The 25,948-nt window shown below is 38.9% G+C and overlaps 1 protein-coding gene across 1 annotated transcript in view; it reads left to right on the top strand.

Moving 5' to 3' along the window:
* Positions 1-4,259: 4,259 nt before the first annotated feature.
* The window catches only part of atg9b (autophagy related 9B), an 839,198-nt gene continuing 817,509 nt past the window's right edge, over positions 4,260-25,948 (top strand). The window contains exon 1 of the mRNA XM_062517341.1: positions 4,260-4,306. The gene's annotated coding sequence lies outside the window, so the exon portion shown is untranslated. The remainder of the gene's footprint in view (positions 4,307-25,948) is intronic.

Consider the following 25,948-nt stretch of genomic DNA (forward strand, 5'->3'; position numbering starts at 1 on the left):
ATTACTGTAAAATTCTCCCTAAAATTTTCATCCCTGATAAAATTGTAAAAATCAAACATTCGCCAGTGTTATTATGTAGTACCTGGTGCATTTTGGAGTGTTAATATTATTAATAGGACTGCTTAATCTCAAATAGTGTGAAAAGTGGAGAGGTCAAAATGATTACCCCCCATGTGATTTTTCTTGCTTTTAAACACACCCGACCCACCGGTCACTTTTCAAGCCGCACCTTTGCAGTCAGTTAGTGTCCAGACAACACCTGAACATCTAACAAGCATTGATTGTTCACCTAAAGACTCCAATGAACAGGCCTATAGGCACTTGAACACCTGTCTGAGAGGGGACTGCCTTTACAGGCATGCTGAAAATGAAATCTGTCTGGACCTCAGAAAGAAAATCATTGAGGCATATACTATGGAGAAAGGCTATACTGTAATTTCTAGATGCTTCACAGTCTCTAGAACAGCTGTGCGAGGCATCATTACAAAGTACAAAGAGTTCCAAGTTTGTGCATAATAAACCTAAGTGTGGATGAAAATACCAAATATCTCAATCTATAGAGGGATCATCAGGGATGTTAGTAAGCATCCCCGCACATCCGCCAAAATGATAGTTGCTGACCCTGAGACCTCTGGGGTTGAAGTCTTGAGGAAGACAGTAGCGAGGGCTTTTCATTGTGGAGGCTTTCAAGGTCATCGGCCGAGAAAAAAAACATTACTCCAAAAGGGGCACTTCAAAGTCAGACTTAAATTTGGCCATGCACATTTAAAAACAAAAAATGAGTTTTGGAAAACTGTCCTTTGGTCTAATGAGATTAAACTGAAGCTGTTTGGGTACATGGATGTTGCCTTTGTTTGGTAAAAAAAGGGCAAGGCCTACAACCACAAAAATACAGTTCCCACAGTGAAGCATGGTGGTGGGAGCATCATCTTATGGGGCTGTTTTGTCTCAGGCACAGAGAGCCTTGTTTGGGTGCATGGGATCATGAAAAAGAAAGATTATGTTGACAGTTTGAGGGATAACATCAAGAAGTCTGCCCTTAGTCTAGGCTTAGGTCGCCACCAGGTCCTTCAGCATGATAATAACTCAAAGCATAGTGAAAAGTGGTCTAAAACACCCTAAATGATACCAAAATCAAGGTGCTGGAATGGCCTACACAGAGACCCGACCTCAACCCCATTGATAATCTGTGGCACGTGCTTAAAGCAAGAGTCCATGCAAGAAAGCAATGCAGTTTGGACGAGCTGGAGCTAAAGAGTGTCTATATAGATAGGTGCCAACCTAGTATAAGACTATTCAAAGAAGTTGTTGTCAGTAAAGCAAAGAAAGGCTACACTATTGACTATTAATGGTATGGGGGTAATACTTTTGAACGTGTCAATTCTTCCTTTTCTTGTCAGAGAATGAGTAAAAAATGATCATCAAACTTTGTGGGCCTGCTGTCTTTGCTGTTTTGTAATCATATGAACTATGCACATTTCTGGATAGGTTATTTTCATATATAATCAAAGGATTATATCTGATTTCACAAGGGGGGCTAATAATTTTGGCCTTAACTGTACAAAGACCAGCTGCGGCCTCTCCTCAGTCCTAGCTTTCTGTCGTTCTTACTGTAATGCCATCCCAACTTACTGAACTTCAACATCCAAAAACGATATTTTGGCTGTGCTGAATTCAAGGGAAAATTTGTTCAACCGTCCCACTGAAGACAAAGAATATATCGCCTATGAATATCGCCTATATAATTCTGCGTTTGAGCGCATCCGCCTTTCTGATCTGCTATGTCTTCCCACTGAGGACAAAGAATATATCGCCTATGAATATCGACTATAGGCGATACAAAATAGATACAATATATATTGGCGAGTACAAAATAGAGCAGCAAGGCTTGCCCTTAAATGCACGCAGAGAGCCAATGTAAAGAACATGCATGACCAACTCTGCTGGCTGACAGTTGAGGCGAGGTTGAAAGCATCGCTTCTTTCTTTCATAAAGAACATTAATACACTAAACAAACCAGACTGTTTGTTTAGACAGCTCACACTTAGTTCCAATGTTCACACATATCCAGTGCCGGTTCAGCCCTCCATGGGGCCCTAAGCAAAATCCTGCTAAAAGGCCCTCCTACCTGTACTCTGGACAAAATGTAACCTTTTTTTTCCGCACCTGATACCTCAGTGTTCCCAATTCAATCATCCCACCCCATTTTGTCTACAAAAGTTACCAAACATAGTGTTAGGCCTACAGTGTATCATGTATAAACACTTGCATTGATTTGATTTAGATTTTTGAATAATACAAATTCAAAAAGTATACTATACAAATTCTTACATTTGACGTATATCTCACCACAAGTTCACAGCTCGACATGACTTTCATGGTTGTGTAGGCTGACTGCCCTGAAAATGGCAATATAAGAACCATGGTGGAGGGATACTTTGGGGCTGAGCAATTTACAGAAATATGTGGTGTGTGCCTTACAGAAATACATGGCCATTTTTATTTAGTGATGACAATTTTGACACTTATTTTGCTCCATATTTGTGACAGGAGCTGATCTGACCTGACTTGTTTGCGTGGTAGCACACAGGACGTGCACACATGATTCTCTATAATATTTTTTTACTGCATTGCAATAAACAAAGTAAAGGCAAAAAATTGTTTATTTGTCAAACAAATGTGGATGCAATATGAGTCTTGAATTGGATACCATAGAGGAGTTTGCTAGGATCTCAAAACCGGATTATGAACGTGCCTTGCCATAGAGAAACATATGATTATGAACATAGGCTATTATCCCACACAAAACATGGGCTGAGTGGAGCCAGATGAAGTTATTATTTTGTTGTCACTTCGTCTTGTTATGACCTAGAAGGTTGTGTTTGGTATCCCTGGATAGCTCTATCTCTCCTCTTTCATCTGACATGAGTGCTATAGCCTATCTTGATAATCGCGGATTCACGAGTAAATCAAACAAGAGTAATGGTAGCCTATATGACATTATTATTTGTTTGTCACTTCGTCTGTTTTTATAACACAAAAGGATCAAAGTATTTGGTATCAATAGAAAGCTCTGTTTCTCCTCTTTCATTTGATAATTCAAGTGAGAGTAATGCACGGGTGAACGCAGAGCAATATAGACTGTAAATAGGATAGGCTATACTTTGATTGGAGACGGGGGAGGGGCCTTCATTAACTTTCGGGGCCCTACGCAACTTGCGTAGTGTGCGTATATAGGGAGAACCGGCCCTGTATGTCTCCTGCCAACTGTTTCCTCTGCCTACAACTATTCCAAAATAAAACTCCTCACTACAATAATTCACTATTGAATAATAAAACCATTTAAACTACTCAACTAATTAACTGTTCAACCATTTTACTTGCCAGTTGCCATCAACTATGACTCCCACCACCTATTTCCTCTGCCCACAACTGTTTCAAAATAAGTCATCAGTACCATAATTTTGTATTTAATAATTTAACTATTTAAACTATGTAACTATTTAACTCTTTAGCCATTCCGAATTACAGTTGTCATCAGCTATGTATCCCACCAACAGTTTCCTCTGCCCACAACTATTTCAAAATAAAAGTCCTCACACAATAATTCTCTAAAAATTGCTCAACTATTCTATACTTTTTTGCCCATTCCAACTGTTAACCCTCTAACCGCCCGGGTTTTTTTGGATTTTTGCATAAAAAATTCAAAATGCCATGGCTTGAATGTGGTCAAAGATAAAGTCCGACTGTAAATGTGAAAATCATTGAGTATGAACTAAAGTTTATAAAGGGAGTAAATTTACTCATCTAATTTGCATATTATGACGTCACAGGATGGCAATAGCGTCAAATTATGCACATTTCAGTAAATACTGATTGTTGAACACATTTGAGCAGTTTTGCTTTGATTTTTGTAATTTCTCCGACATAACAAACAAACAGGACCACAGCCACATGTAAACCAACAATAGTAAACTATTAGTATTATCACAATCCCTATGTTACTATATAATAAAGTAGCCTGGTCAAATCAGTTCCTATCGCGGATGACTTTGTAGTTCTTCAGAGCCCTATTTTTACTAGACCTGCTGTCTGTACCATGTCAATTACAGACACTATCATCATGATTATCACTGGCACCAAGCACACCATGCTTATTTGAACCCTTTGGTCAACATTGCTGCAGGTAAACATTGACGTACACACGCAAAGACCCACCTCCATTCACAGACGCATCTTGACTGTCACTGCCAATGAACGACCGATCATAATCTCCAAAAGGCAGATATTCTCCTTCAGAATCAGAGTAGGTGAATGGCAGACCCAAGACTTCATAACACACGACTTTGTTTTTTAACATTTGCCGTTTTTCTGCTTCAATTTGTGCATAGCGATCGCGCATTTCACTTCCGCGTTATAAACAGGAAATGCGTCTTTTTTTTTTGTTTCTCGCGAGTAATACAGGCACTTCCTGAAAACTTTTTTACTCGAATTTGGGCTTGAATCGAAGCTCTGGATGTCTGCCAACTAGTGGTGGAGAGTACAAAGGCGATTTGTCACCCTACTCGGATCTACCGTCTGTTTTAATCAGTGATGTTGCTTGTCGCCGTACGGCGCCTTGGGCGGTTAGAGGGTTAATTGGCATCAACTATGACTCCCATCAACCTTTTCTCTACTTCACCTATATCTTTGTGCTTGAATGATATTTGAAACATTATCTAACAATATTTTACTGGGCAGACATGTTTAAATTTTCATGCACTCGTAATTCCCTGGAATTACTTTCTCTAGTTCTTATTACAGTGCATGCAAATGCACTGTTCTGTTCTTCCTAGACTTCTTATTCCTCATATTTTTATTATTCCGCTTACCACTTTTTCTGCTCGCAATTTCTCTTCAACCGTTTAACTTAAAAACTTCATTCAAACTCTGTAACGTTGGACTTCTAATGGATCAGGTTGGTATGACTTTTCAACTTTGTAACTTTTATACTTTTTCAACTATGAATTAAAAACTCTTAAAAATTTCCCCATAGACTTAACATTGGCCTCTATGACATCACAATCGGGTCGTTAAGCAATTAGAATCTTATGCCAGGTGGCCAGCCCCACCTGCAGCAGCTCTCTCTCTCTCAGGCTTTAAGCATACAATCTCTCTGTGAAGACTACATATCCTGTTAAACTGTTTCCTCTGTCCACAACTGTTTCAAAATAAAAGTCCTCACTGCAATAATACACTATTAAATCATTTAACCATTGAAACTACACAACTATTTAACTGTTCAACAATTCCAGCTGTCAGTTATCATCAACTATGCCTCCAGTCAACTACATGAAACCTCCATGTACCTAGCAACCAACATAGCAACCATTAAAATTAAGCGTTTATGGCCGTTTCCATAGCAACCAACATGATTATACTGCAGTAACTTCTTGTTTCCTGACAGTGGCCACCATGTATACCCTAGCAACAAATGTTTCAAAATAAAAGCCCTCACTAGCAAGTTAGCATTGTTAGCATAGTTAGCATTTTTAACATAACTGCTAGAAATCATTAGCTAAGTTAGCTTATCAACCTTCATGCACTGGTAATTCCTTGGAATTGCATTTCTAGTTATTAGAGTGCATGAAAACGCACTCTACTGTTATCCGATTTATTCTTATAGGTCATTATTCTTCTTCTAACGCTTTTTGTGCGTCTAATTCAGCTTCAACCATTTAACGTAGAAACTTCATTCAAACTGCGCTGCATAGGTCTTACTTAGGTGACTTCAGGTATGTATATTTCAACTTTGTAACTTTTATACTTTTTAAACTATTAATTAAAAACTATGAAAATTTCCCCATAGACTTAACATTGAGATTATGACATCATAATAGGGCAATTGGAATCTTATGCCAGGTGGCCAGGCCAGCTGCAGCAGCTCTCTCTCTCTCTCTCAGGCTTTAAGCATACAATCTCATTAAGACTACAGATCCTGTTTCACTACTTCTTCTGTCCACAACTGTTTCAAAATAAAAGTCCTCGCTGCAATAATACACTATTAACCCTCTAACCGCCCAAGGCGCCGTACGGCGACAAGCAACATCACTGATTAAAACAGACGGTAGATCCGAGTAGGGTGACAAATCGCCTTTGTACTCTCCACCACTAGTTGGCAGACATCCAGAGCTTCGATTCAAGCCCAAATTCGAGTAAAAAAGTTTTCAGGAAGTGCCTGTATTACTCGCGAGAAACAAAAAAAAAAGACGCATTTCCTGTTTATAACGCGGAAGTGAAATGCGCGATCGCTATGCACAAATTGAAGCAGAAAAACGGCAAATGTTAAAAAACAAAGTCGTGTGTTATGAAGTCTTGGGTCTGCCATTCACCTACTCTGATTCTGAAGGAGAATATCTGCCTTTTGGAGATTATGATCGGTCGTTCATTGGCAGTGACAGTCAAGATGCATCTGTGAATGGAGGTGGGTCTTTGCGTGTGTACGTCAATGTTTACCTGCAGCAATGTTGACCAAAGGGTTCAAATAAGCATGGTGTGCTTGGTGCCAGTGATAATCATGATGATAGTGTCTGTAATTGACATGGTACAGACAGCAGGTCTAGTAAAAATAGGGCTCTGAAGAACTACAAAGTTATCCGCGATAGGAACTGATTTGACCAGGCTACTTTATTAACATAGGGATTGTGGTAATACTGATAGTTTACTATTGTTGGTTTACATGTGGCTGTGGTCCTGTTTGTTTGTTATGTCGGAGAAATTACAAAAATCAAAGTACAACTGCTCAAATGTGTTCAACAATCAGTATTTACTGAAATGTGCATAATTTGACGCTATTGCCATCCTGTGACGTCATAATATGCTAATTAGATTAGTACATTTACTCCCTTTATAAACTTTAGTTCATACTCAATGATTTTCACATTTACAGTAGGACTTTATCTCTGACCACTTTCAAGCCATGGCCTTTTGAATTTTTTATGCAAAAATCCAAAAAAACCCGGGCGGTTAGAGGGTTAAATCATTTAACCATTGAAACTACTCAACTATTTAACTGTTCAACCATTCAAACTGTCAGTTATCATCAACTATGCCTCCAGTCAACTATATGAAACCTCCATGTACCTAGAAACCGTTTCGATAGCAACCAACATGATTATACTGCAGTAACTTCTTTATTCCTGATAGTGGCCACCATGGATACCCTAGCAACAAATGTTTCAAAATAAAAGTCCTCACTAGCAAGTTAGCATGGTTAGCATTGTTAGCATAGTTAGCATTTTTAGCATAACTGCTAGAAATCATTAGCTAAGTTAGCTAATCAACCTGGTTAGCATTTTTAACATAGTTAGCATTGTTAGCATAGTCAGCATTTTTAACATAACTGTTAGAAATCATCAACTGAGTTAGCTAATCAACCTGGTTAGCATTGTTAGCATAGTAAGCATTGTTAGCATTGTTTGCATTTTTAGCATAACTGTTAGAAATCATCAATTAAGTTAGCTAATCAACCTGGTTAGCATTGTTAGCATAGTTAACATTGTTAACATAGTTAGCATTTTTAACATAACTTCTAGAAATCATTAGTTAAGTTAGCTGATCAACCTGGTTAGCATTGGTAACATAGTTAGCATTGTTAGCATTTTTACCATAACTGTTAGAAATCATTAGCTAAGTAAACCAATCTACCTGGTTATCATTGTTAGCATAGTTAACATTTTAACATACCTGTTAGAAATCATTAGTTAAGTTAGAACTGGAATGTTAGAACTGGAATGCTTTAAACTGTCTACCTTCACACTATGAACTTTCATTAAACTATGCAACCACCATGTTTACCCTAGCTACACCTTAGTAACCATATCTACATTATCTATCTGTACTTTTTTTTGCATTTTCATGCACTGGTAATTCCTTGGAATTACATTTCTAGTTACAGTGCATGAAAATGCACTGTACTGTTCTTCCTAGGCTCCTTCTTCTTATTACAGTGCATGAAAATGCACTGTGCTGTTCTTCCAAGGCTTCTTCTTATTATTATTATTCCGCTGATCAAATTCATTTTTTCTGTTCAGGTTGAACCGTTTAACCTAGAAACTTCATTCAAACGTTGTAACGTAGGTCTTCAATAGCGGAATGCTGCTATGTATGTTTTAACTTTGTAACTTTTATACTTTTTAAACTATAAATTAAAAACTATTAAAAATTTCCCTATATAAATGTTTTTGCATTTTCGTGCACTGGTAATTCCTTGCTAGTTATTAGTTATTATTATTCCGCTTACCAAATTCATTTTTTCTATTCAGCTTGAACCGTTTAAAGGGATATTCCGCCATTTTTGGAAATACGCTCATTTTCCACCTCCCCTCGAGCAAAACAATCGATATTTACCTTGTTCCCGTTCATCCAGCCATTCTGTGAGTCTGGCGATACAACTTTTAGCTTCAGCCTAGCATAGATCACTGAATCGGATTAGACCATTAGCTTCTCGCCTGCTAGCTTCATGTTTAAAAGTGACTAAGATTTCTGATAATTTTCCCATTTAAAACGTGTCTCCTCTCAAGTTAGAAAGTGCAATAAGACCAACTGAAAATGAAACCTGGCGTTTTTCTAGGCTGATTTGACATGGAACTACACTCTCATCTGGCGTAATAATCAAGGCAACTTGCAAACGTACCATAGGCGCAGTGATATCGTACGCAGCATCTGAAAATAGTCCCCATAGACATCAAGCAGTAGTAGTGCCAGTAGCTGCAAGTTGCCTTGATTATTACGCCAGATGAGAGTGTAGTTCCATGTCAAATCAGCCTAGAAAAACGGAAGGGTTCATTTTCAGTTGGTCTTATTGCACTTTCTAACTTGAGAGGACACACGTTTTAAATGGGAAAATTACCAGAAATATTAGTCACTTTTAAACATGAAGCTAGCAGGCGAGAAGCTAATGGTCTAATCCGATTCAATGATCTATGCTAGGCTGAAGCTAAAAGTTGTATCGCCAGACTCACAGAATGGCTGGATGAACGGGAACAAGGTAAATATCGATTGTTTTGCTCGAGGGAAGGTGGAAAATGAGCGTATTTCCACAAATGGCGGAATATCCCTTTAACCTAGAAACTTCATTCAAACGTCGCAACGTAGGTCTTAAATATGGGAATGCTGCTATGTATTTTTCAACTTTGTAACTTTTATACTTTTTAAACTATAAATTAAAAACTATTAAAAAATTCCCCATAGACTTAACATTGGCATCTATGACATCACAATTGGGTCATTAAGCAATTAGAATCTTATGCCAGGTGGCCAGCCCCACCTGCAGCAGCCCTCTCTCTCTCAGGCTTTAAGCATACAATCTCTCTGTGAAGACTACATATCCTGTTAACTGTTTCCTCTTTCCACAACTGTTTCAAAATAAAAGTCCTCACTGCAATAATACACTATGAAATCATTTAACCATTGAAACTACTCAACTATTTAACTGTTCAACCATTCCAACTGTCAGTTATCATCAACTATGCCTCCAGTCAACTACATGAGACCTCCATGTACCTAGCAACCAACATAGCAACCATCAAAATTAAGTGTTATTATTATTATTATTAAGGTTTATTTAGATAGGGACAGATACAAAAACATAGACAAGCTTAAAAAGTCATCTGATGCATGCATCATAGCATTTTTAGCTGACGCTAATTTACAACACTTGTCCCTAGTAGGGCTTTTTGAGTAAAAAATAAAATACAGATTGGCAACATTTAAAAATAGTAAATAAATGGAGTAAAACAGAGTAAATGGAAAAAGGAAAAAAAGAGAAAACAAAGTGTAAGAACTAAAAATGATTGCATTGTTGTTCCTGAAAGAGCCACAATTTGGTGGTTTTTTTGAAGGTGGCTAATGTTGGAATTGATTTCAGGTTGTCTGGCAGAGAATTCCATAATTTTGCCCCTTTCACAGAAAAGGCAGTTTGGGCAAATGATGTTCTACGGAAAGGGATGCTACAATTGCCTTTTGATGCTGCTCGGGTGGTAGATCTACTACTTTGCTGTTTTATTGTTTTGCAAAGGGGTAGAGGGGCAGTGTTGTTCAGGCATTTGAAGACCAGTTTAACAAAGTGCAGGGATATGAAATTAGCAAAACTTAAAATCTTGTGTTTAGTTAGAATTTTACAGTGATGGTACCTAATTCTCTTCTTGTCCAGGACTTTCAGGGTTCGGTTATACAGACATAACCGAACGTTTATGAACGTTTCCATAGCAACTAACATGATTTTACTACAGTAACTTCTTTATTTCTGATAGTGGCAGCCATGGATACCCTATCAACAAATGTTTCATAATAAAAGTCCTCAGTAGCAAGTTAGCTAGTTAGCATTACTGTTAAAAATGATTAGCTAAGTTAGCTAATCAACCTGGTTAGCATTGTTAGCATAGTTAGCATAGTTAGCATTTTTAGCATAACTGTTAAAAATGATTAGCTAAGTTAGCTAATCAACGTGGTTAGCATTGTTAACATAGTTAACATTGTTAGCATAGTTAGCATTCTTAGCATTACTGCTAGAAATCATTAGCCAAGTAAACCAATCAACCTGGTTATCATTGTTAGCATAGTTAACATTTTTGAATACCTGTTAGAAATCATTAGTTAAGTTAGAACAGGAATGTTTAAGCTTTAAAATGTCTACCTTAACACTATCAACTCTCTTTAAACTATGCAACCACCATGTTTACCCTAGCTACACCTTAATAACCGTATCTACATTATCTATGTATACATTTTTTTGCATTTTCATGCACTGGTAATTCCTTGGAATTGCATTTCTAGTTATTATTATTCTCCTAACCAAAATTTCTGGATCTAATTCAGCTTCAACCGTTTAACGCAGAAACTTGGTTCAAACTTTGTTACGTAGGTCTTGAAAATGAGACTAAGTGAATGTATATTTCAGTTCTGTCAACTTTATACTTTTTGAGATATTAGCAAAATTCAAGCCTATTTTCCCCCATTGACTTTGCACTGCTCTGCTGTGACATCACAGAGGATAATGATTAAACTGATTAAGCTGATTTGCACCTGTGTCAAGGGCCAGCTGCTCAAGGCCCAAGTTTAATTGACAGCCAGTTAAATTGAACCTGCATTATACTGCTCTCTGCTCAGCTCTCTCTGTCAAACCATTCACTCATCCACACACACACACCTGACTGCAGCACTTCATATATACCACACTTCTCCATGCACTCCACAACATTCTCACCTTAACCTAACTCCCCCACTTCACTGCATCATAGAAAGCCACACTCCTTACATCCACTCACACACACACACACTCACACGCACTCACACTCAGAGGTGGAAAAGTCAAGCTTCAGAGAGTAAAAGTCCAATCACGTATTGTATTGGTTCTATCTGTGCACTTAACACAGGTGATCTCACCAATTAGCTGCTCTGCCTGGCTAAAGAGTTGTACTAATTAGAATTAGCTGGTTGGTTGGACTTTTCCACCTCTGCACACACTGCCCCTTACCAGCATCTTATTGGCCAATTATTACGTGATGTCAGCAGCTGGGTATCAGTTCATCCGGTAGCAGTAATATGCAGTCATAACGTCATTTAACTTTACTCTCAAATCAAGGCAGCTACGAGAGCAATGATTGCAAACGATAACTGAGGAGACGTTAGGAGACCCCTGCTATACATAGCAGCAACTTCAGCTAGCTAACATGTTAGCACCAAAAATCAAGTTGGTTTGATATTGGATATTCGGATACCCAATGAAAGACCGTTCCTTATTTTGAATCTCTGTCGAATATCCAATATCAAACCAACTTGATCTTCGGTGAAGCTAGCTGAAGTTGCTGCTATATATTAAGGATTAGGCTACTGACTTTACTCTCAAATCAAGGCAGCTATGTGACGGCAATGATCGCCAACGATAACAAGGAAAATGAAGATAATAAATACACGTGAAATATTAATCTTACCTCAAGAACTGTAACCGTATCACCATAGCTTTTGCTTACGGCGGATGAACTGATACCCAGCAAAGCTTCAAAGCGGAAAGTGTCTGACGTTAGCGTGAAAAGGGCGAATTAAGCCATATACATACAACACACTGCCCCCCCCCCCCATCTACTCTGTCTCAAGCTTTAAGCATACAATCGGACTCTCTTAAAGGGATATTTTTGGAAATACGCTCATTTTCCACCTCCCCTCGAGCAAAACAATCGATATTTACCTTGTTCCCGTTCATCCAGCCATTCTGTGAGTCTGGCGATACAACTTTTAGCTTCAGCCTAGCATAGATCATTGAATCGGATTAGACCATTAGCTTCTCGCCTGCTAGCTTCATGTTTAAAAGTGACTAAGATTTCTGGTAATTTTCCCATTTAAAACGTGTCTCCTCTCAAGTTAGAAAGTGCAATAAGACCAACTGAAAATGAAACCTGCCGTTTTTCTAGGCTGATTTGACATGGAACTACACTCTCATCTGGCGTAATAATCAAGGCAACTTGCAAACTACTGGCACTACTATTGCTTGTTGTCTATGGGGACTATTTTCAGATGCTGCGTACGATATCACTGCGCCTATGGTACGTTTGCAAGTTGCCTTGATTATTACGCCAGATGAGAGTGTAGTTTCATCGATTGTTTTGCTCGAGGGGAGGTGGAAAATGAGCGTATTTCCAAAAATGGCGGAATATCCCTTTAAGACTACAGGTCCTGTTCACCTTCCTCTGTCCACAACTGTTTGTAAATTAAAGTTTGTTTCACATTTAATCTTAATGTATGTCTTGCTTTTGCATGCACTGGTAATTTCCTCGAAATTACGTTTTCTAGTTATTATTCTTCTAACGCTTTTTGTGCGTTTAATGCGGCTTCAACTGTTTAACGTAGATACTTCATTCAAACTGTGTCGCGTAGATCTTACTTAGGTGACTTCAGCATTGTATTTTTCAACTTTGTAATTTTTATACTTTTTGAACTATTAAATAAAAAGTATAAACATTTCCCCATAGACTTAACATTGTGATTATGACATCACAATTCCGATTGGAATCCTATGCCAGAACTCTCTCTCTCACACCGTGTCCTAATTGTAAGCGACTGCACGACTGTCGGATAGTTTGTGTCCACATTGTATCCGTTAACATTCTTTAATGTACCTTTGTTACGTCGTGAAGACGTTAATGTCAAGGCGACGCGACGCGACTAAAATAGAAACGGACAGCGCGACAAAACAGGGTTGAAGAAGTCGCGTAGCAAAGCAACTTGTCCCGTTCGGTCGCATCGCATTCAGTCAGGACATTCCAATTGAAAATACAGGGATGGAACTGATTTTGTCGCACGCATTCGGTTGCGCCGCTTGCAGTTAGGACACGGTGTCAGGCTTTTAGAATCCTATGCCAGAACTCTCAGGCTTCTAGAATCCTATGCCAGAACTCTCTCTCTCTCTCTCTCTCTCTCTCTCTCAGGCTTTAAGCATACAGTCTGGCTCTAATAAGACTACAGATCCTGTGCCCAAAGCTGTTTCAAAATAAAAATCCTCACTAACATAATTCACTATCAAATCGTTCAACCATTTAAACTACTCAACTATGTAACTGTTCAGCCATTTTAACTGTCAGTTGTCATCAACTATGACTCCCTCCAACTGTCTCTACTGCCTGAAACTGTTTCAAAATAAAAGTCATCACTAAAATAATTCACTATTAATTAATTCAACTATTTAAACTACTCAACTATTTAACTGTTTGGCTATTCTAACTGTCAGTTAATCAACTATGACTCCCTCCAACTGTTTCCTCTGCCAATAACTACTTCAAAATAAAAGTGATCTCTAAAATAATTCACTATTTATTAACTCAACTATTTAAATTACTCAACTATTTAACTGTTTAGATACTCCAACTGTCAGTTTTCATCAATTATGACTCCCACCAACTGTTTCCTCCGCCCAAAACTGTTTCATAATGAAAGTCCTTACTACAATTATTCACAATTAAATAATTCAATATTTAAACTACTCAATTAATCAACTGTTCAGCCATTTCAACCGCCAGTTGTCTTCAACAATGACTCCAATCAACTGTTTCCTCTGCCAACAACTGTTTCAAAATAAGTAATCAGTACCATCATTTCGTATTTACCGTAATAATTTAACTATTAATACTATGTAACTATTTAACTCTTAGTTACTATTTAGCCATTCCGAATTACAGTTGTCATCAGCTATGACTCCAACAAACATTTTCCTCTGCCCACAACTGTTTCAAAATAAAAGTCCTCACACAATAATTCTCTATTAAATAGCTCAACTATTTGAACTACTCAACTGTTTAACTTTTTGCCCATTCCAACTGTTAATTAGCATATAAACTATGACTCCCATCAACCTTTTCTCTACTTCACCTATATCTTTGCGCTTGAATGATATTTGAAACATTATCTAACAATATTTTACTGAGCAGAAATGTTTAATTTTTCATGCACTCGTGATTCCCTGGAATTGCTTTCTCTAGTTTATCTTGCAGCCTGAAATCAAAACCCATTTTTTAAAAAAATATTTTCCCAGTTTTATTGACAAATTTAGCTGTACAACATCACACAATTATTTAAAAAAAAAAAGAAATCAAATAACAGGGTTGGAAAAGTGACGACGTCATACTCAATTCTTGTCAGAATATGAGTCTGAAACTGCTCCATTCAGCCGCGATTATGGGGCGTGATTCAACCGATACAGGGCGGGGGGATAGCTCTGCACTCATTGGATAGACCAAACCAAACAGAACAAGTTATTGGACTGTCAGTATCTATCTTGTACAACACCTGATAGCGAAATCTAAGACAACGAAATATGTAGCAGGGTAGGCTATATGGAAAACATTTCCCCTCCTTCGTTTTTAGAAATAATTCCTTCAAACTGTACAAACATGCAATGAACAGCTGGGGAAGTGTGTCGTTAACCCAACGAGCAAACAGACATTTCAAACAAACGGGAACAATATCACGCAAAACATGCTGTTTTAACTTGGTGAAAGTGAAACTGAAGTTTTCCCACATACCCACGTTGGTCTAAGTGTTCAGAAATAGTTGTGTGAATCGGTGATAAAACCTCCGTTTCCATAGCTAAGCTAAAGAAAAGGCCAAACTGCATGAAAAAATTATGCATTCATAGCCATAGCGTTTCTGTTGCAATCAAAATCAACCAAAGCCAACACGGTCTCACACCCAACTCGTTGAACGAGGACGCATGCATAAGCATGCAGCCGTGAACGTCACTGCTGTTCATCTGTCAATCATCACGTAAAGCCCTGACAATTTGTTTGGTCCGAATAGATCTGTATTGCGAATAGTAGCAGCCGAACGGAGAAGTGCCAGACCGAAGTTCCCTGCAGAAAAAGGATGTAGGCGGGGCTAAACTTCGGTCTGGCATCCAGACCAAAGCCTTCGATATAACAAAGTTACGACACTTCCATTGACTCCCGTGAACAAACAATGGCGGCACATCCGGTATGTCAGGGTCGTTGAAAGGAACTATTCCATTGAGAATGAATGAATATCTCAGGTGTTATAATAAGACTTTTCTACATGACTTATGGTCGTGTGCATAATAATGCATTTTCATTGAGTAATATATGTATGTGGAAATGCAGTTTATAGTAATTTTCATCGAGTATTTACCGTAAATATAAATGCGATCGCTGCTGTCAATCCCGTAGTAAATCAGGGACCAAGGGAACTACTGAGGCTACCCACTAACCACGTGACCGCTCTAATCTGGCTTTAACATGGAAGTCAACGGCTGTCGCAACTTTGTTATATCGAAGGCTTTGATCCAGACTAGGAAAAGTCATCATACCCCCGACTTAATACTTTGTAGAGATTCCTTTTGGTTTAATTGACAAACAGTATACGCTCAGTACGCAAGGAACTTAGAGCTGCTGAAAGGAAATGGCGTAAATCTGAAGATAGAAATGATCTTAGTAAATACCAGTCTATGCTATCATCTTTTTCATCCACTGTCACACTTGCAAAAAGAACATACTATCAGAGTAAGATTGAGAACGCCACTGACAGCAGAAAACTTTTTTCTACGTTCAAGTCTCTTCTCAATCCTCCTCCACCGCCATCAGCTACTTCACTGTCAGCAGACGACTTTGCAACATTTTTCACTGAGAAAGTTGCTAAGATAAGTGCTCAGTTTGATGACCCTGTAAGAAGGACTCCGCCTGGTGTTAGCATGATGCCATCATTGGACTGTTTCTCTCTTGATGAGGAAGCGGTCTCTCAATCAGCGAAGCCGTCCAACAACATGCCCTTTGGATCCTGTCCCGTCTACTCTCCTGCAGTCTGTAGCACCCGCTATTATACTGTACCAGCAGTCACTCAGTTCTGGAATAGTTCTTCTTTTAAACAGGCAAGAATTACACCTTTGCTGAAGAAAAGTACACTTAATTCAACTGATGTGAAGAACTACAGACCTGTCTCCCTTCTTCCTTTCTTGTCAAAGGTTTTGGAGAAAGTGGTCTTCAAGCAAGTGTGTGACTTCCTCTATCAGAATAACCTACTGGACCCTATGCAGTCTGGTTTCAAGAGTGGTCATTCTACTAAAACTGCTCTTTTATCTGTGACTGAAGCATTGAGAGTAGCTAAGTCCTCTGCTCAGTCATCAGTGTTAATTCTGTTAGATTTATCTGCAGCCTTTGATACGGTTAACCATGACATTCTCCTTTCTACACTATATGAACTGGGAATTTCTGGGAAAGCTCTTGACTGGTTCAAATCTTACCTTAAAGGGCGTTCTTTTAGCGTGTCTCGGCAGGGACAGATATCAAAGTCTCATGACCTCACTACAGGAGTCCCTCAAGGATCAGTATTAAGGCCCCTCCTTTTCTCTATTTACACCACTTCTTTAGGTGGGATTATTCGCTATCATGGATTTGAATATCATTGCTATGCGGACGACACTCAACTTTTCCTATCCTTCCCACCTAAGGACTCTAGTGTTTCCCATCGGATCTCTGCATGCCTAAAGGATATTTCAATCTGGATGAAGGATCAGCACCTTCAGCTTAATCTTTCAAAAACTGAGCTCTTGGTGTTTCCAGCAAAAACAGCTATTCCCCAACAGATCAACATCCAGCTTGACTCATCCTCACTGACTCCAACTAGATCGGCACGTAACTTGGGTGTCATAATTGATGACCAACTTAATTTCTCTGAGCATGTTGCCTCAATTGCAAAGTCATGTCGGTATACCCTATACAACATTAGGAAGATCAGACCTTATCTGACACAAGATTCCACACAGCTTCTTGTACAGGCAATGGTTATCTCCAAGCTGGACTACTGTAATTCCCTGTTAGCTGGCCTACCTGCTTGTGTATTAAGACCACTACAGTTGATTCAGAATGCTGCGGCACGACTGGTCTTCAATCAGCCAAAGAGGACACATGTAATCCCTCTCCTAGTTACTCTCCACTGGCTCCCTATAGCCAGAATTCAATTTAAATCTCTCACTCTGGCCTATAGGACACTGACTGGATCTGCTCCCAGCTACTTCAGTTCTTTGATCAAGATGTACATTCCCAACCGCCCATTGCGATCTTCTGAGGAGCGTCTGTTATGTCGCCCAACCATACATGCTAGGTCAAATTGTAGATCCTATTCTTCAGTGGTTCCAGCAACAGTTTTGGATCTTTTAAGAGGGGTCTTAAGGCATATTTGTTTAATATGCACTTGAGCGTTATGTTATGTGTTATGGTTTGTATTTAGTATTGTTTTGTTATAATTTGTCCATTGATAGAATTTGACGTTTATTTTTGCTATTGTCCTTAAATTTAGCCTTACCATGGCATAGTTATTGTTATTATATGATTGATTGAATGACTTATTTAATTGCTATTCTCTTATTCATTGTTTTATTTCTCATTAGGTTAGTGCTTAAAATGATTGTTTTATATAGTTTTATTGATAATATTGCTATTCTCCCTATTTTGTAATTGTTCACTGTTAATTTAATTTGTATTGTTATTTATTTGTATGTCGCTTTGGACAAAGGCGTCTGCTAACTATAACCATAACCATATAACCATATAATTACAGCCATCAATCTGTATGGATATGTCCCTATATATATTCCAGAATATCTGGAATATTTTGCTACCATGTAGAAAAAGGTTTTATGGTCAGATGAGACTAAGATTGAGCTTTTTGGAGACTAAGATTGAACTTTTTGGACATTATATCAACTTTTTGAACATTTTTTGTTTGATGGTGGTGGAGGTAATTGAGTAATGTTTATAACAATTTGAAAGAAGAGTAGCTGTGTGCACATCCCACCTTGCAGGTGCAGGACAAATGGAGAGTAACTATGGAAGGAATGTAATGTCCGCAACACTGATAAATTGCTCCCGGTGTAATGAAAGAATGCAACGTTTCGACCCTACTGGGTCTTCATCAGGCAAAATCACTTCAGTGACCTCACTTTGCGTGCAGTGACCACTAAGTTGAGTACACTGCGCCCCTTTCCACTGGAGTATCATCCACATAATTGATAGGAGAACCCATGGGAGTGGATGACCTCACTCAAAAAAGTTGTATAGAGAAAATAAGGTATCTGATGCCTGATCACTAGGGTACACTAGTGAGGAGGCCATGAGGTATTAGCACACAATTACACAGATTAGGTTAGCACACAAGTCAATAATAATGGATAGAGAAAAGGGCCCTGGGTCAGCTCCCTTGGAAAAATGGGCCGTGAGAGAAATGATGGAAGAGGTCAAGGACACACAGAGAGGAGGAAGGGGAACAGGGAGAAGAGGAGGAAGAGTAGAGAGGAGGAAGGGGAGCAGGGAGAAGAGGAAGAAGAGTAGAGAGGAGGAAGGGGAGCAGGGAGAAGAGGAAGAAGAGTAGAGAGGAGGAAGGGGAAGGCAAAGCAGAAATGTGTCCCAATATATTTCTTGCCACTCCTGATGACTATGTCCTTGTCTATGGAATGACTTTGAGGGAGACTGGACACTGTATGTACAGTATTTCTGTATTTATTGGCATCGTGGGGGAAGGTGTATAACAGAGCCTGCCTAGACATTTAAGTTAAGGCGTGCCAGGGATGGATAAAACATGGGACGTGTTTCCCCCCTGCTGCCTGACTAGGCTACATAGCCCTTCATGTTGATGATATTCTCTGACCACATCCAGACCAGAGGTGGGTGCTTTGGAGGATATTCTTTGTTAGTTTGTTTGTTTACTGTATGTCCCTATTGCTTAACATTATTTGGTTTGGAAAATGTACTGTATGGTACAATACAAAAAAAACAATTGCAACTGCAAACCGATCTTGTTTTATCTTTGTATTCATCCAAATTCTTTTAGGCAAGTCTTCCCACTCAGCAGCCATGTTGTTAGCCATGATGTCAGAAATGTAGCTGATTCACCCTCTTCCCCAGAGTGATAAGATGATACATACCCTTCTTGTCTCTGTGCATGCAGTCACTCAGTCTGATTTACTCACCATTAGCCTAGCTTAGCATAACTCATTGAGGTAGGCAGAACCAAATTGTCTAGCTCCCAAAAGTGGCAAAAGAACTCCCATGTAAATTTTCCCATTTACATGTTGTGATCCTCATACATTTCTATGGAAAATCCTTACCTCCTTTTCTATAAAGTCCTTGGTTCCTCATTAAAAGAGGCTTTGTGTGGGAGAACCATGAACAACATTGTGGGTTTTGACAGCATTGTTTTGAATTTATTTCACCAGAGGGTAAGTGTGTTCTTCTGCTCCAAGTGGCTGAATGCGGCCCACGTACTGTATGAGAATATGAATTCAACAAAGTCACCTGATACAACTATCAAACTATAAAATAGCAAGATGCTTCTTCAAGTTGGAACGGGGACGTATAGCCAGAAATGATAAGGTGTGTGAGATTTTAGGTGGCATCAACCCAGTAAAAATGAGGGGTGCAGATACAGTATATGACCGGTGGGACGCAAATTACCTGGAAATAGCCTACTGCATAGCCTATATCAGTGCTCTCAAAAATGAACGTGATCACTAAATGACAATAAAAAAACGCACGTTAAAATAGGCTATGCTACTCGCAAGAATTTTGCACTTTCAGGCTGCACCATAATTCATTACAAAATTAAATATAGCCTAGATCTATTTACAATTACAAATAAATAATTTTTAAAAGCTGTTTTAAGTTGGAATGAAAACCTCAGAATGAATACAGTGCCTATTAAGATGGGTTTCATCGTAGGTCTAAATCAACACGTAGGCCTAACCAGGCTTTGTTTATTAATAGCTAAGACTGTATGACCGATTGGCCGAAGTAAGCAATTAATAGGCCTACTTGGGAAAATATCTTTTGAACAGACATCAAGAAGCACCGTCGGTGAGTAGGAGTTATTTTGGGGAGTTGGGTGAGTAGTTATGGATTGGAGATGAGTTTAGGCAATGATTATCATTTATGTAATAGTGGCATGTGTGTTTTTGAGAAATCTCCATGAGTTTTGCTTTTTCTTCACAGCTAAATTTGCTTCCCTTCAAGGTTACATTTTCAGTCATTGTTGTCATTATGAAACTAATTTAGAAATATTTTATACAACCTTTACAAAGGGTGCCAATGGATATGGAGGGTGTTGTATCCAAACTGACTGTTGTGGACATTGCTGGTAACAAAGAGTAAGCCGTGAGAGGATGGGTTGGGCTTAGCAGACAGGCTTGTTTACTTCAGTCATCATAAACACCACCACTCCTGTGGAGCAGCTGACGTAACATGCTCTGACAGGATGATGGGACATGGCAGGGGCTGTGTCCGCTTCAGTGACCAGCCATTATGGGTCTAACGCCTGGAACAAGGGGAGGTCCTACCCCACACCCCAACAGACATCCTTTATAATGGCATGTGACGATGAAAGGCTTGCTCAATCCATCCTTTTGTGCACTCAGTAATTTTTATTGTTTTTATCCTAAAGAGGAGAGATTTACAATTTCAAGTTTACCATACACTTGATCACAGTGCAACGTCACCAGTAATACAATTCCTAGTCTCAAAGCCAACCCAACTTGATGTATGAAGTAAAATAGAATATGGTCAAATAAGAGTGTTTTAAAATAGTAATTATGAAAATCTGAGGTAAAGCATTGTGTTCCTCTGTCAGCATGAGAGGTCATAAGAGGCTGGCAGTTTAATCCGGGTGATATGTTAGCATACACCATGATGCCACACCATAGTCCAGATATTCTCAATGGCATAGCAACAAAAACAATATAAACAAGCAAACAAACAAACAAAAAGGTGTATTTTTGTACATTCTGTTTGTTGTTTTGAGATAGCTAAACTGTTTTTCACCAAGCAAATGAATTTGACTTGATAACTCTATCTGTTTCATTAGCCTATCTGTACAACTGGCAAGAGGCGCCACCCGTACATCCCTTGGCGCATTTGGTTCAGTCCAACCACGATGCAGAAATGGAAAATTGGAAAATGGACTCAATTTTAATCAATTTTAATAAACTCATTATTTACTGTTTCAAAAACCACAGTCAAAAGTAATAAATAGCATCAATTGTCCATTTGCTGAGTAGTCTGACAAATGGATAATGAAAGTATGAAGTGTGAATTCTGCAAATAGAACAAAGCACTGCAAAGCGTTACACGGACCGTCTCGTGTCTCAATGCGTGCACTCAATTTTTCTGGCGTGCGGCGCCACTTTGCTAGCACTTAGCTTAGCCCAGTTCATTCATTAGGATATGAACAGAGATGAAGTTAGAAGCAACCAAACTCCTCTCCGTTTTCCCTATTTAAAGGAACACTTCACCGTTTTTTGATCTTAAACTACGTTATTCCCTTAACTAAGACGAGTTGATACATACCTCTCACGTTTCAATGCGTGCACTCACTGGCTCTGGCACGCGGCGCAACTTTGATAGCACTTAGCTAGCCCAGTTCATTCATTCATTAGGATCCAAACAGAGATGAAGTTAGAAGCGACCAAATACCTCCATGTTTTCCCTATTAAAATACAGTTACACGAGTTATCACACGACCAAGTATGGTGAGACAAAATAAAACGTTGTGCATTTCTAAGCAGGTAAGAGGGATAACTATATTGTGTGGCACATTAATATCCTCACTCTTGCACTTTCAGTTTCACTTAGGAGTGAGGATATTACTGCGCCGAGTCTAAGTGCTCCAATTGTTATTCCGCCACAAAATATAGTTATCTAGGCTACTTCGACTCGGCACAGTAACATCACTCCTGAAAAATCCTCTCGTTGGTTCTATTGACGGAAGTGAGAAGGGGAGAGTCAACAGGCTTTTTCAAACACTGCTAGCCTTTTTAAACACTGCTAGCCTATAAACCGAGTGGGAGTGCCAGACTAGCTACAGGTAGTCCTAGGCGAACATACCAGTTATTTTCATGCAAAATGAAAATTGATCTTTGGAGTTGTATTGGATTAATCCATTTATAGATAGCGATTAGAGTGGCACCTGAAAATGATGCATTCATTCATCAAGTCACAGGTGTAACAAATTGTTTGAGTGAGGTCTCTCGGGTTTTTTTTCTCTTAATGCAACATAAATGGGCCTACCATATAGCCTACTCAGTAGGCCTAGGTCTAGTGAGGGGAAATTAGCTTTATTTGTTATTCAAATATGATGATGAGGACCCCAACAGTCCAATTTTCAAAATTTCCTGGCGGACTTCTCCCCTGGACTCCTGTACAAAAAAAAAAAAAAAAAACCATTCGGAGCTGTTGGGTTTTTTCTTCTTAGCGTAATTTTAATTTGTGCATAGAAATATTAAAGAATCAAACAAACGGATATGCATTGTATTTACGTATTATGACACTAATATAGTCCTATCCCACTAACCAACCTCCACCCTCGCCCCACCCCCGTCCCCATGTCCCAGTTTTTCTCAAAACAAATGTGGCAACCCTACTTCCACCACCAGACCTGTGCTGAATCATACTTTACACACTAAATATCCATATACTTAGCTATTTCCTAATAGATTTAATGATCCTACTAACTATCCCACGTACCATTTTAGTTGCTTGAAAATGACTCAAAAATGCAAACAAACAGGGAAAATATTTGTCAAGATATTAATGCTCAACACATGGCATGTGTTTTGCAAGCTATCAAAATGAAAGAATGTCAAGGTCTTAAAAAGATATGAAGACAGAAGATTTGCACAGAAATGTCTCACAGACCTTGGTTTTAGGACCCATTGATGATATAGACAAGGTTTGAACAAAATCTTCAGACAGCTGTTGTTACAACAACAACCTTATCTGATTTAACAGAGAATGGCTCATATATAAATGACTCTGAAATAATAATAATAATAATAATAAAAACACATGGCCAATGAAAGCTAATAGGAGCATGTAGACACACATTTAAGAATAAAAACACAAGAGCTAAGCCATGTGTGCTCCTGTTCCTTGGGGCATATTTAGCAACAATTAGCATGAATAATTATAAATTACAGTGAAGCTTTTCATACAACATGGTTGTCACACTCTAATCTAGGGTTTAAGAATGTGTAGTTACAGACAATAAAACCATGGGGAAATATATATTTTTAAAAAAACTCATTAAGAGAAATCCTGAGGGATATGGCCTCAGAGAATTCCTGAAATTTGTTTAATGAAATATAGCTTGCATTTTGATTTTTATATTTTAGGAAACAATCCCAGGCGGGTTTTTTTGTCCCTGTTTCAATGCTACTATTGAAAATCCAGACCTTTAGATGCTGTACTTTTTAAGATGGTAGCCCTAATGATATGCATGCACTGGAATATGGATAGGGTTAAGTCTAGCCCCCGTGCTGAAAGAAAAAAAACCAGCTAGAAACTTATAGCTGTTAGCTGGTTTTAGCTGGTCTTTGCTGGTTTTCTTCCAGCTCTTGCTGGTCTTTGCTGGTGTAGTTGGACTACCAGGTGGACATGCTGGCGTGACCATCTGAGGAAGCTGGTCATGCTGGTCAGACCAGCCTGTCTAGTAGGATATAGCTGGTGTAAGATGACCAACATGTAAAAAGTCCAGTGGGATATAGCTTGGTGTAAAATGACCAACATAAACTGGCATGGCTAATCCAGCAATGTAAGACCAGCAACACTGCCAAAATTACCAGCTTGGGGTGGTACAATCAAAACAAGCAATTACCATCGTAAACTGGGTAAATCAGCTGAAGGTATGTTTTCGCAAGAGTTTTGCTGGTTGAGTTGGACATCCAACATAGGGTGGTCAAACAATCTGGGGTGCGTTTTCCGATAACAATGGATAGACGCACTTACAAGGGTTTTCTACGATTCATCTTAAGATCGATCGTTTGGTTTTTCCGACTGTTTCCCGAACATGCTCGTAGCGTGAACGCGCGTGCACCGCTCTTAAGATGCTCTTAAGGGAGCTGTCCACGTTAAAAGTTCTGAAATATCCCCTAATTTGATGGTGATGTCAGGTGACTGCACGTCACTGCTAGTCTTACCGTCTGAACTTCGGATCTATACATTAATTAACATCAATACGAAAATAGAAAACCATTGACATCTGCATGTAAGCATCCCAAGTAGGCTATAGGCTATATAGCCTACCACAGACATACATAATTGTTATTATTTAACATTAGATTGTTGCCACAATTTTATGTTTGTTGGAAGATATGTAACATAGCCTATTATAGCTTAGTCCTAAATCGTGCCAGTTTTTTGCTAACCCACTTGTGAGAGCACGGTGTGCTGCCTGTGCAATAACGTTGCGAGGTGTCACTAGACGTTTGAAAAAAGAGGCCGAGTAAGAAAATGAGGAAATGTGTAGGCTTAAATACTGTAACATTAGCCTAGACTTAGATTTTGACGCAGCACAGACTAAAACCATGTTCCTTTCTATGTTTTTTACTCATAGGCCTAATAAAAGATAGCCTACACAAAGGCACAAAGATAATGACAAACTTTTCTGGCAACGTCTCGTTACATAAATTGTTATATTTTTGTCCGCTTTTAATCACATTCTTATGTCCATTGAATTAATGCTATTTTGCACGCTAAAATCCAAATCATCACAAGTGAATACAATAAAGAATGGTAACGTAAATTGGATAATTATATTCTTAGTTGTAATCCCCCTGCGTATCCTGCTGGTGGCTCCACTGATGCATACGTGTTAAGGCGCTCTTAGTCAGTAACGAGAACTCTACGATCTACGAGTGTTTTCACGATGCTCTTAAGCTACGATGGTTTCGGGATACAGTCAGAAAACCTTAAGACGTTCGTAAGAGGGACTTTACGATCAACTTAGGCTTACGATGCTTTCGAGAAACGCAGCCCCTGGTTAACAAGCTGGTCTGAAGCTGGTCAGGCTGTTTTTTTCAGCAGGGCTTTTAGAGGCAAGAACAGCGAGATCTAGCTTTTTATTCATTATGGAATCCTGGTATCCCTTCTCGTTAAAATATTTTACAACCTAAAATCACTGTTGTTTTATGGGTGATGTTACGCTCAATGGTGTTTTTTTGCCCCCAACGGCACCTTCCAGGAAGCACAGCCTAAAAGGCACTACCTTTACCCTTTTCCTAACCCAACCCCCTCAACCCTCATCCTACCCCTAAACTGAGGGGAGTAGTGCCTTGAAGGCAGCGCTGCCTGGAAGGCACAGTTGAGGGCAAATAATACCAAAGACCGTGATGTTACGCTTGATGGTAGGACCCCCATGCAGGGGGTCTGACTTCCACCAAAAATGTTGAACTATTATGAACATCAAAATTCATACACTGAGAATAGACAGAGAATAACTAGGCCTAGATATACCACAAGCTGGTACACATATAACCGCCGTTCAGTCCTACACATTCTCTCTGCTAAGATAAATCACAATTTGTCAATTTGTTTCCATCTCCTACTTCCATCCCCTATTGTAACTTTGATATATGTCAATTTAAGTG

The sequence above is a fragment of the Sardina pilchardus genome, chromosome 2, assembly GCF_963854185.1.
Source record: "Sardina pilchardus chromosome 2, fSarPil1.1, whole genome shotgun sequence".
Lineage (NCBI taxonomy): Eukaryota > Metazoa > Chordata > Actinopteri > Clupeiformes > Clupeidae > Sardina > Sardina pilchardus.